Here is a 9,272-nt window from a genome sequence, read left to right as displayed (position 1 = left end):
ATGGTATTTGTCTTTGTCTGGTTGGCTTATTTACCTTAGCATTGTACTCTTCTAGAGCCATCCATGTTGTTACAAATGGTAAGATTTTATCCTTTTTTTTTTTTTTTTTTGGCTGAATAATATTCCATTGTATATGTACATATACCCCTCTTTATCCATTCATCTATCAGTGGACACTTGAACTGTGGGTTTTTCCCATTCAGCACTTTAAATATATTATGCCCACTTACTTCTGACCTGCTAGGTTTCTGTTGAATAATCTGCTGATAGACTTCTGGCATTTCCATTGTATGTGTTTTCTTTCCTCTTGCTGCTTTTAAGATTCTTTCTTTATCACTGCTTTGTGACATTTCAATTACTATGTGTCTTCTGTGGACCTCCTTGGTTGATTTTGTTGGGAGAGCTCTGTGCCTACTGGATCTACATTTGTTTCCTGCCGCAAATTTGCAAAGTTTTTAGCCCTTATTTCTTCAAATAAATTTTCTTCTCCCTTTTCTCTCTCTTATTCTTCTCTGGGATCCCTAATGTGAATGTTATTACAGTTGATGGAGTCACTGAGTTCCCCGAGTCTATTCTAATTTCGCATAATTTTTCTTCTCTCACTTGCTCAGCTTAATTACTTCCCAATACTCTGTCCTCCAGATTGGTGATTCATTCTTCTGCTTCTTCTAACCTGTTATTTATTCCATCTAGTGTACTTAAATTTTTTTAATGTTTATTTATTTCTTTATTTTGAGAGACAGAGAGTTAGTGGGGGAGAGGCAGAGAGAGAGGGAAACAGAATCCCAAGCAGGCTCTGTGATGTCAGCACAGAACTCCATGTGGGGCTCAAACTCACAAACCCTGAGATCATGACTTGAGCTGAAATCAAGAGTCAGATACTTAATCGACTGAGCCACCCAGGTGACCCTAGTATATTTTTTATTTCAATTATTGTGTTATTTATCTCTGATTGGTTCTTTTTTATCTGTTTGTTAAGGGTCTCATGCTGTCCTCCAGTCTTTTTTCAAGTCTAGTGAGTATCTTTATGATCATTATTTTAAATTCTCTATCAAGCATATTACCTATCTCCATTTCGTTTAGGTCTTTTGCTGTAATTTTGTCCTGTTCTTTCATTTGTGACATATTCATCTGTCTCATTTTGTCTAACTCTCTGTGTCTGTTTCTGTGTGCCCTGCCCACTACTTTCAACAAGGTGATGCCAATCCTCTTCCACAGGGGATAAGCAGCTGCCACAGAGACCAGGGCTGGTTGGGGCTGCTCCACAAAGCACAAGTAGGTGGGGGCCACAGTGCCCACAAATTGTTCGCACTCGTCCTTTTCCACAGGAGATGCACAGCTGCTATCAAGACTGGGGCCAGCTGAGGCAAGCAGTTTTAATAAGGTGCGCGCGTCTTCCGTGGGAGGTGACCTGCCACGGTCACTGCCAGGAATAAGGTCCCACAGAGTGCACAGTCTGGATACACAGTGTTGGCAAGGTTTGCACCAGTCTTCCAGGGGAGGGGACCTACAACTCTAAGACTGAGGCAGGCCCAGCTGGAGGGCACAGGGTGTGGCATAAGCAGTTAGGTAGCGAAAACCAACAGCTGTGCTGGTTTCCGCAGGTGGCCCTGTGTTTATGCTGGGGGGTGGGGGAGGGACTTCCTGGAGAAGTCCTTCACCAAACTTAGAGATTTAGTAAATAATTCTCCCTCGCATATGCCCCAGGAGGTTTTTCTGAAAGGTTTTCAGCCTTTCTTCAGATAAGGCTGCTTCTATGCCTTATCTCTATGGGCTATTTGTTGTGCGATCTCTTTAAGGACACAGACTCAGTTTCCTATTGCTCTCCTAAGGGCTGCTGATTTTTAAAGTTCTAGGCTTTAAGTCCTGCTGGTTGTAAGAACTCACAAAATTTAGCGCCTCTGTTTTTCAAAGCCAAATGTTATGAGGATTCCTCTTCCTCATGCAGGCTCCCCAGTGTGATAGTCTATTTTTCTCCCCTTACACACCCACAACTCTCTCCCTCCAGCAACCAGACATTCGGGGTTTAGCTCCCCAGCTCATCTCTGCCCTTCCTACCCTCTTCATCGTGGCTTCTGTACATTTCATTGTAGAGTTTGTTTTGCCACTCTTCAGGTATTTTTCTTGGTTATTTACACTGATGTGAGTGTTATCAATAGTTGTGTCCATGGGACAAGGTGAATTTAGGGTCCTCCTACTTAGCCATCTTTCCCAAAAGTCCAGAACAATTGAAAGTAGACTTTTTAAAAAATATATCATTCTGCATACTTCTGTATGATTCGAATTTTTACAGCTTTTATTATTTGAGCATAGTTCATTGTTTTTAAAAAGTAATGTTTATACAGGCAGAAAAGAAAAAAAAAATCTTGTTAGTCTCACCACTCAGAGATGATCACTTATGACTGTTCAATGTGGCATGGTTAGCTTTTCAGGAGATTTTTATTAAAAGAAAAAAAGTCATTGTTGAAACTGAAGATGACACAAATAAATAGAAAGATAGTCCATGTTCATGGTGGATTGGGAGAAACAATATTGTTGAAATGTCCATACCATCAAAAGCAATCTACAGATTTACTATAATTCTATCAAAATGCCAAAAGCATTTTCCATAGAACTAGAACAAATTGTCCTAAAATTTGTATGGAGCAATGAAAGACCCCAAATAGCCAGAGAAATCTTGAGAAAGAAGAACAAAATTGGAGGTATCACAATCCCAGATTTCAAGATATACTGCAAAGCTGTAGTAATCAAAATTGTATGGTACTGGCACAAAAATAGGCATATATTTCAATGGAACTGAATACAGAACCCAGAAATAAACCCACATTTACATGGTCAATTAATCTATGGCAAGGAAAGCAAGAATATGCAATGGGAAAAAGACAGTGTCTTCAACAAATGGTGTTGGGAAAACCGAACAGCCCCATGAAAAGAAAATGACTGGATCATTTTCTTACACCATACACAAAAATAAACTCAAAACAGATTAAGGACCTAAATGTGAAACTATAAAAATCCTAAAAGAGAGCATAAGCAGTAATTTGTCTGACATCAGCCATAACATCTTTCTTCATACATCTCCTGAGGCAAGGGAAACAAAAACAAAAATAAACTTTTGGGACTACATCAAAACAAAAAGCTTCTACACAGCAATGGAAACAACCAACAAAACTAAAAGACAGCCTACTGAATGGGAGAAGATATTTGCAAATGACATATCCGATAAAGAGTTAATATCCAAAATATATAAAGAATTTATACAACTCATCACACACACAAAAAAACAAATAATCCAATTAAAAATGGGCAGGAGACATGAACAAACATTTCTTCAAAGAAGATATACAATGGCCAAAAGACATGAAAAGATGCTCAACATCACTCATCATCAGGGAAATGCAAATCAAAACCACAATGAGATGGGGCGCCTGGGTGGCGCAGTCGGTTGGGCGTCCGACTTCAGCCAGGTCACGATCTCGCGGTCCGTGAGTTCGAGCCCCGCGTCAGGCTCTGGGCTGATGGCTCAGAGCCTGGAGCCTGTTTCCGATCCTGTGTCTCCCTCTCTCTCTGCCCCTCCCCCGTTCATGCTCTGTCTCTCTGTCCCAAAAATAAATAAATGTTAAAAAAACAAAAACAAAAACAAAAAAAACCACAATGAGATATCACTTCACACCTATCAGAATGGCTAACATCAAAAATGCAAAAACAAACGTTGTTGGCCAGGATGTGGAGAAAAAGGGACATTTATGTACTGTTGGTGGGAATACAAGCTGGTGCAGCCACTATGGAAAACAGTATGGAAGTTCTTCAAAAAGTTAAAAACAGAATTATTGTATAATCCAGTAATTCCAGTACTGGGTATTTTCTGAAAGAATATAAAAACACTAATTTGGAGGGATACATGAGTCCCTATGTTGATTTACAATAGCCAAATTATGGAAGCAGACCACATATTCATAATATGAATGGATAAAGAAGATGTGGTATATATATAATAGAATATTACTTAGTCATAAAATAGAATGAAATCTTGCCATCTGCAACAACATAGATGGATCTAAAGGGTATAAAGCTAAGTAAAAGAAGTCAGAGAAAGACGAATACCATATGATTTGACTCATATGTAGAATTTAAGAAACAAAACAAATGAACAAAGAAAAATAAGACAAACAAAAAAGACACTTAACTAGAGAGAACAAACTGGTGGGTGGGGAGGTGGGTAAAATAGGTGAAGGGAATTAAGACTACATGTATTGTGATGAGCACTGAGTAATGTATAGAATTGTCAAATCACTATACTGTACACCTGAAACTAATATAACATTGTGTGTTAATTACACTGGAATTTAAAAACAAACAAACAGGGGCGCCTGGGTGGCGCAGTCGGTTAAGCGTCCGACTTCAGCCAGGTCACGATCTCACGGTCCGTGAGTTCGAGCCCCGCGTCAGGCTCTGGGCTGATGGCTCAGAGCCTGGAACCTGTTTCCGATTCTGTGTCTCCCTCTCTCTCTGTCCCTCCCCCGTTCATGCTCTGTCTCTCTCTGTCCCAAAAATAAATAAACGTTGAAAAAAAAAAATTTAAAAAAATAAATAAATAAATAAAAACAAACAAACAGACAAAGAGAAGCAGCATTGCACTGGGTGTACATCTTCCCAAGAACATCGCTTTGGAAAAATATTATTTAATTTAATGTCCAGGTTTTTCAAATTATATTTTGACAACGTTAAAAGAAATAAAACATTAGGAAATGGTCATTGTTATTATTATGATGTTTATTTTAAGAAATTTATATGTTATATCTCATTTTTATTTATATGTTATATCTCATTTTTTTCTCACTATCCCTAATGAAAACATGGCATAAATGGAAACAATATAGGAACTGGTAAATGTTGTCTTTGCTAGTTTTTGTCTTCTGTCACTCTCCCAATATCTTTGGGCTATTGCTTTTTACTTTATTTCTTATACCCTAAGCTCTTGAGGAAAAATTCAAGGTCTTTCCTTAATAAAATAAATATTTTGTCTGTGATATAGCCATTAAGGTTTTAGGGGCAAAAATTTGCGTTATCTCTCCTTGGACTCTTGGCTTCTAGGTTTTTTGATTTTTGTTTTTGTTTTTTAATTTTCATTTTCTAATTCATTGAAGTTTAGTTTCCAACTTCATAATTTTGGTTTCTAGCATTATCCACTTTCAATTCATTACCTTTTTTCTAATTTTAGCTAAATGCTTGTTATTAGGTTTACTTTTTGATAAAGAACAGTCTAGTCTTCTAGCATCATAATATCCCATGGAATCTCACTGTAGATCAGAAACAGAGATTTTAGAGGTCTCAGACCTTCTCTTTTAACCTTCAAAAAGGTAGTGTCCTACTGGCCTCTTTACTATCCCTATAGAATATACTGGAGTTCTCAACTTGCTGGTTCCCTTTCTGAGTGAACAGAACTTTTTTCAGAATTGTGATATGCATCGAGAATTCATAGTCCCTATTTTGATCTAATTGTCTTTTAATATCTGAGTTCTTGCTCTTCTGTTTATAATTCATTTCTGACCTTTGGACAAATCTCTCCAGTCCTCTCTTTAGGTCCTGCTTTAAACTCATGCTGTTAGGAGACTTTCTCAGTTTGGCTCTTGGTAGATATGCTACCTTAGGCAGGGTGCTGGACCTTGATGGGCATCCTACAGTTATAGCAAGAAATGCTTCACAAATCGTATCTGATATGGTCTAGTTAAGACTGATCTTAACTATAGTCTAATTAAGATTAATTAATAAAAATTCATTGCTTAGAAATAATTATCCATTGACCTAAAGTCAACAAAAGTCTTTTTTTTCTAATATGAAAACATGTAATTGTTTGGAGGGGAGGGGGAACAACTTGAAATAAATTAGAAAACACCTCCACATTAATCATTCTTTGCATATACTTCAAATTTGTACTCAATGCCTTTCTCCTCCTGGACATCAGAAAGAATACCTGGGTATACTGGGGGAAGTTTATATCTCTCCAAATCAAAGTCTGGAAAAAGTATGTCACTTTCAAATTCCTGCATAATCCTTGTCACAAATAGTCTAAGGTGGCCTGGTTTCTTCGTGGTTTCCTTATAAACAGAACTGCCTCCCACTATCCAAACCATGTCCACTTTATTTGCTAATTCCAATTACTCAATAACTTTTAAGGCATCATCCAGACTTTTGGCAAGAAAAATGAGCTTCTTGGGGAGGTTCTTTAAGGTCTCAACTGAGAACTAAATTAATTCTTTTCCTTTAAAGGCTGATTCTTCTTGGGAATAGAGAACCATGTCGTCCTACCCATAATCACTAAATTTTGCTTACGTTCTATGAGGAAGATGTGGTCATTCTTTGGAAATAGTGTACTTGAATTCATTCCTGAGCGGGGGCTACAGCACGCCCCCGTTCTTGCAGATGCCCATGTTCTGGGACACCGCGACAATGCAGTTTAGGGGAAGAACCATGACAGCACTGTAAACACCTCTGAGCTGGCTCACCATCCTGGGATTCCCCACCCTTTGTCAAGCTTGGCACAAAATTGTCTCCTTGGACTCTAGGCTTTTGGAAAAAAATCAAAGGGTAACCAATTTGGATCCTAGATATTTTAAGAGAAATAAAGTATCTGTGAATATTTTGATTGGAAGTTTCATGCATTAAAAACAATCTTGATGCTTTGGAAAGCTATAAGAAGGACTGATAAAAAAAAATAAAAAAACAACCCTGGTAAATAGAATTAAAAAAATGTTTAATCATGTATCAAGCACTTACTATGCACTAAATTTCATACATTTTCTCTCATTAGTTGGATTCAGAATTATTTGTTCTCTTTGGTCCTCTAAAACACAGATGATTTAAAAGTCTATGAAAGGAAGGAGATATTTCTATCTTTATAGCACAGGCCTAACTGAAGGCCGCAGTAATGTGAGATTTCCCCACCCCCATGGGCCACTTCCTCTTTTTATTGTTTTCACGTAGAAAAAAACAGAGGAGTCGCTGCTACACAATGCTATAGTGCTATCTGAAAGGGTTTTCTAGGTATCCTTACTGTCTGAAAGTGTGCATGCCATTTTCATCATCTGCAGAGTCAGTGAGCATGTTGGGTTGAGTTCTTGCAGAAGTATGCCCTGAATCCAGAATTTGGATGCTATGACTTATAAAGAAAGGGCTTCCAGGAGAAACCAATAAGCAAAAAAGGAGTGGGGCAGGGGGGAAGGGAGGATGAAGAATAGGGAACGGGAAGAAGCCAAGTGAAGGGGTGATTTCAGAAATCCCACACTCAGCCTGGTCCCATGGGAGCTCTAGAACAAAAGAATACCCCTCAAAGTTAGTTCTGTCTTGAAGCAAAGGAGCTGGGCTTTGGTACCTCACAGGAGCCTGTCTCTGGCTATAAGCTATAGAGTGTGTAGTTGGATGAAACATTAAACTCCCAGGTACTTCCAGCTCACTCCAGTGCCTGAGGGTAATCTGCAGGGCTGGGATAACGTGCAGGTGCTAGCTGTCAGCAGCAAAATATGAAAAAGCTGGGTATGGACTCATTGAGTCTGGGTGAGGCATCAGTCTGCTACTGCGTGTTTCCTGTTAGGTTTCTCTACAGGGCCTATAAGGCATGCAGTCCCAAACTTTCATTAAAAGTTCAAAGCTTTGGGGCACCTGGGTGGCTTGGTTGAGTGTCCAACTTTCGCTCAGGTCATGATCTCATGGTTCATGACATTGAGCCCCCTTTGGGCTCACTGCTGTCAGCCTGTCACAGCAGAGCCCACTTCAGATCCTCTGCCCCCATCGCTCTGCCCCTCCCCACCTTGTGCTTTCCCGAAAATAAATATTTTTTGCAAAGTTCAAAGTTTCGGGGTGCCTAGGTGGCTCAGTTGGTTGAGCATCCAATTCTTGATTTCAGCTCAGGTCATGATCCCGGGGTCTTGGGATCAGCCTTTTTATCAGGCTCCAGGGTGAGCAAGGAGTCTGCTTAAGATTTTCTCTCTCCCTCCCTCCCTCCCTCTCTCCCTTTCCCTGGCTCATGCTCTCTCTCTCTAAAAAAAAAAAAAAAAAAAAAAAAAGTGTGAATGCCATTGAAATCAGACCTGAGTTTGAATCCTAATTCCACAAAAGAAATTGGAGAAATCATTATTACTGGCTTGACTCTTTTTTTTAAGTTGTTTGTTTGTTTGTTTGAGAGAGAGGGAGAGAGAAAGTGAGCACACATGTGAGCAGGGAGTGACAAAGAGAGAGGGAGAGAGAGAGATTCCCAAGCAGGCTCTGGCTGTCTGCCTGGAGTCAGTCAAATGTGGAATTTGATCTCAGGAACCATAAGATCATGACCTGAGCTGAAATCAAGGCTTGGAATCTTAACCGAGTGAGTCACCCAGGTGCCCCCCCCCCCCGCCCCCCAGCTTGACTCTTTGTCACCAAATCCATACAAATGAGATAATTATTCTTATATCATAAAGTTTATTCACTTATTAGATCGATCATTCATTCAATAAATATGGAGTATTTACCCCATACCAGACACTGTTCAAGGGTTGTTCTCAGGAAATAGTGGTAAGAACTCTGTAAAATGTAAAGTTTCAGGCGACTGCTTTTACTTGCAGCGGTTATTTTCATAGCTTACAAGAGCAAGTAAAATTACCTAAAACCATAGCAAAGAGATAAAAGGGAAAACTTTTTGGCTCTGAGCTGGTGAAAAAAAGAAAGTATGCCTCTACTCCTTTCCACGAAGGGTTTTAGGTAAACGTCTTCACTCATTCTGGACAGTGCCCCACAAAGGGAAACTTGCTCTCTTCTGGCACTCTCAGGATTTCTGGGAATGATCTTGCTTGGAGAATTTACAAACTGAATTCTCAGGAGCTTCTAGCCCTGCCTCTGTCACAGTTCACCCTCTTTCAAATCTCTTAATTTTTCCTGGCCTCAATTTTCTTACCTGTAAAATGAAGGGTTCTGCCACTAACGTGTTAGCACAGTAAGCAGGTCAACTTGAATATACTGGAACCTTATTTGCTATATTTCTATGGTGGGGAGTCAGTACTCAAGCTAAGGCTTGGTAGACTGAGGTGAGTACAGGCCCAGGACTCCACTGCAGACGAGAAGTTTTAACTTCAATCAGATCCAACACCTCCTTTTTATAACTCTTTACTGTTACCCTTTAGTAATTTGATTATGAAGGTTAAGCAATTTAGTAATTGAATACTCTATCCTGGCTGTACTGGCTGCTGTAGGAGGTGCCGGATGCTTGTAACTTGGCCTAGGGTCTCTGTAAACTGTGACAT

At 39.4% G+C, this 9,272-nt stretch overlaps 1 pseudogene; it reads right to left on the bottom strand.

Annotated features, from left to right (window-relative positions):
• Positions 1-5,903: 5,903 nt before the first annotated feature.
• Positions 5,904-6,613, bottom strand: LOC102952156 (annotated as a pseudogene).
• Between the last annotated feature and the right edge of the window lie 2,659 nt (positions 6,614-9,272).

Source organism: Panthera tigris, chromosome B3 (assembly GCF_018350195.1).
Source record: "Panthera tigris isolate Pti1 chromosome B3, P.tigris_Pti1_mat1.1, whole genome shotgun sequence".
Classification (NCBI taxonomy): domain Eukaryota; kingdom Metazoa; phylum Chordata; class Mammalia; order Carnivora; family Felidae; genus Panthera; species Panthera tigris.
This window is presented reverse-complemented; position numbering and strand designations above follow the sequence as displayed.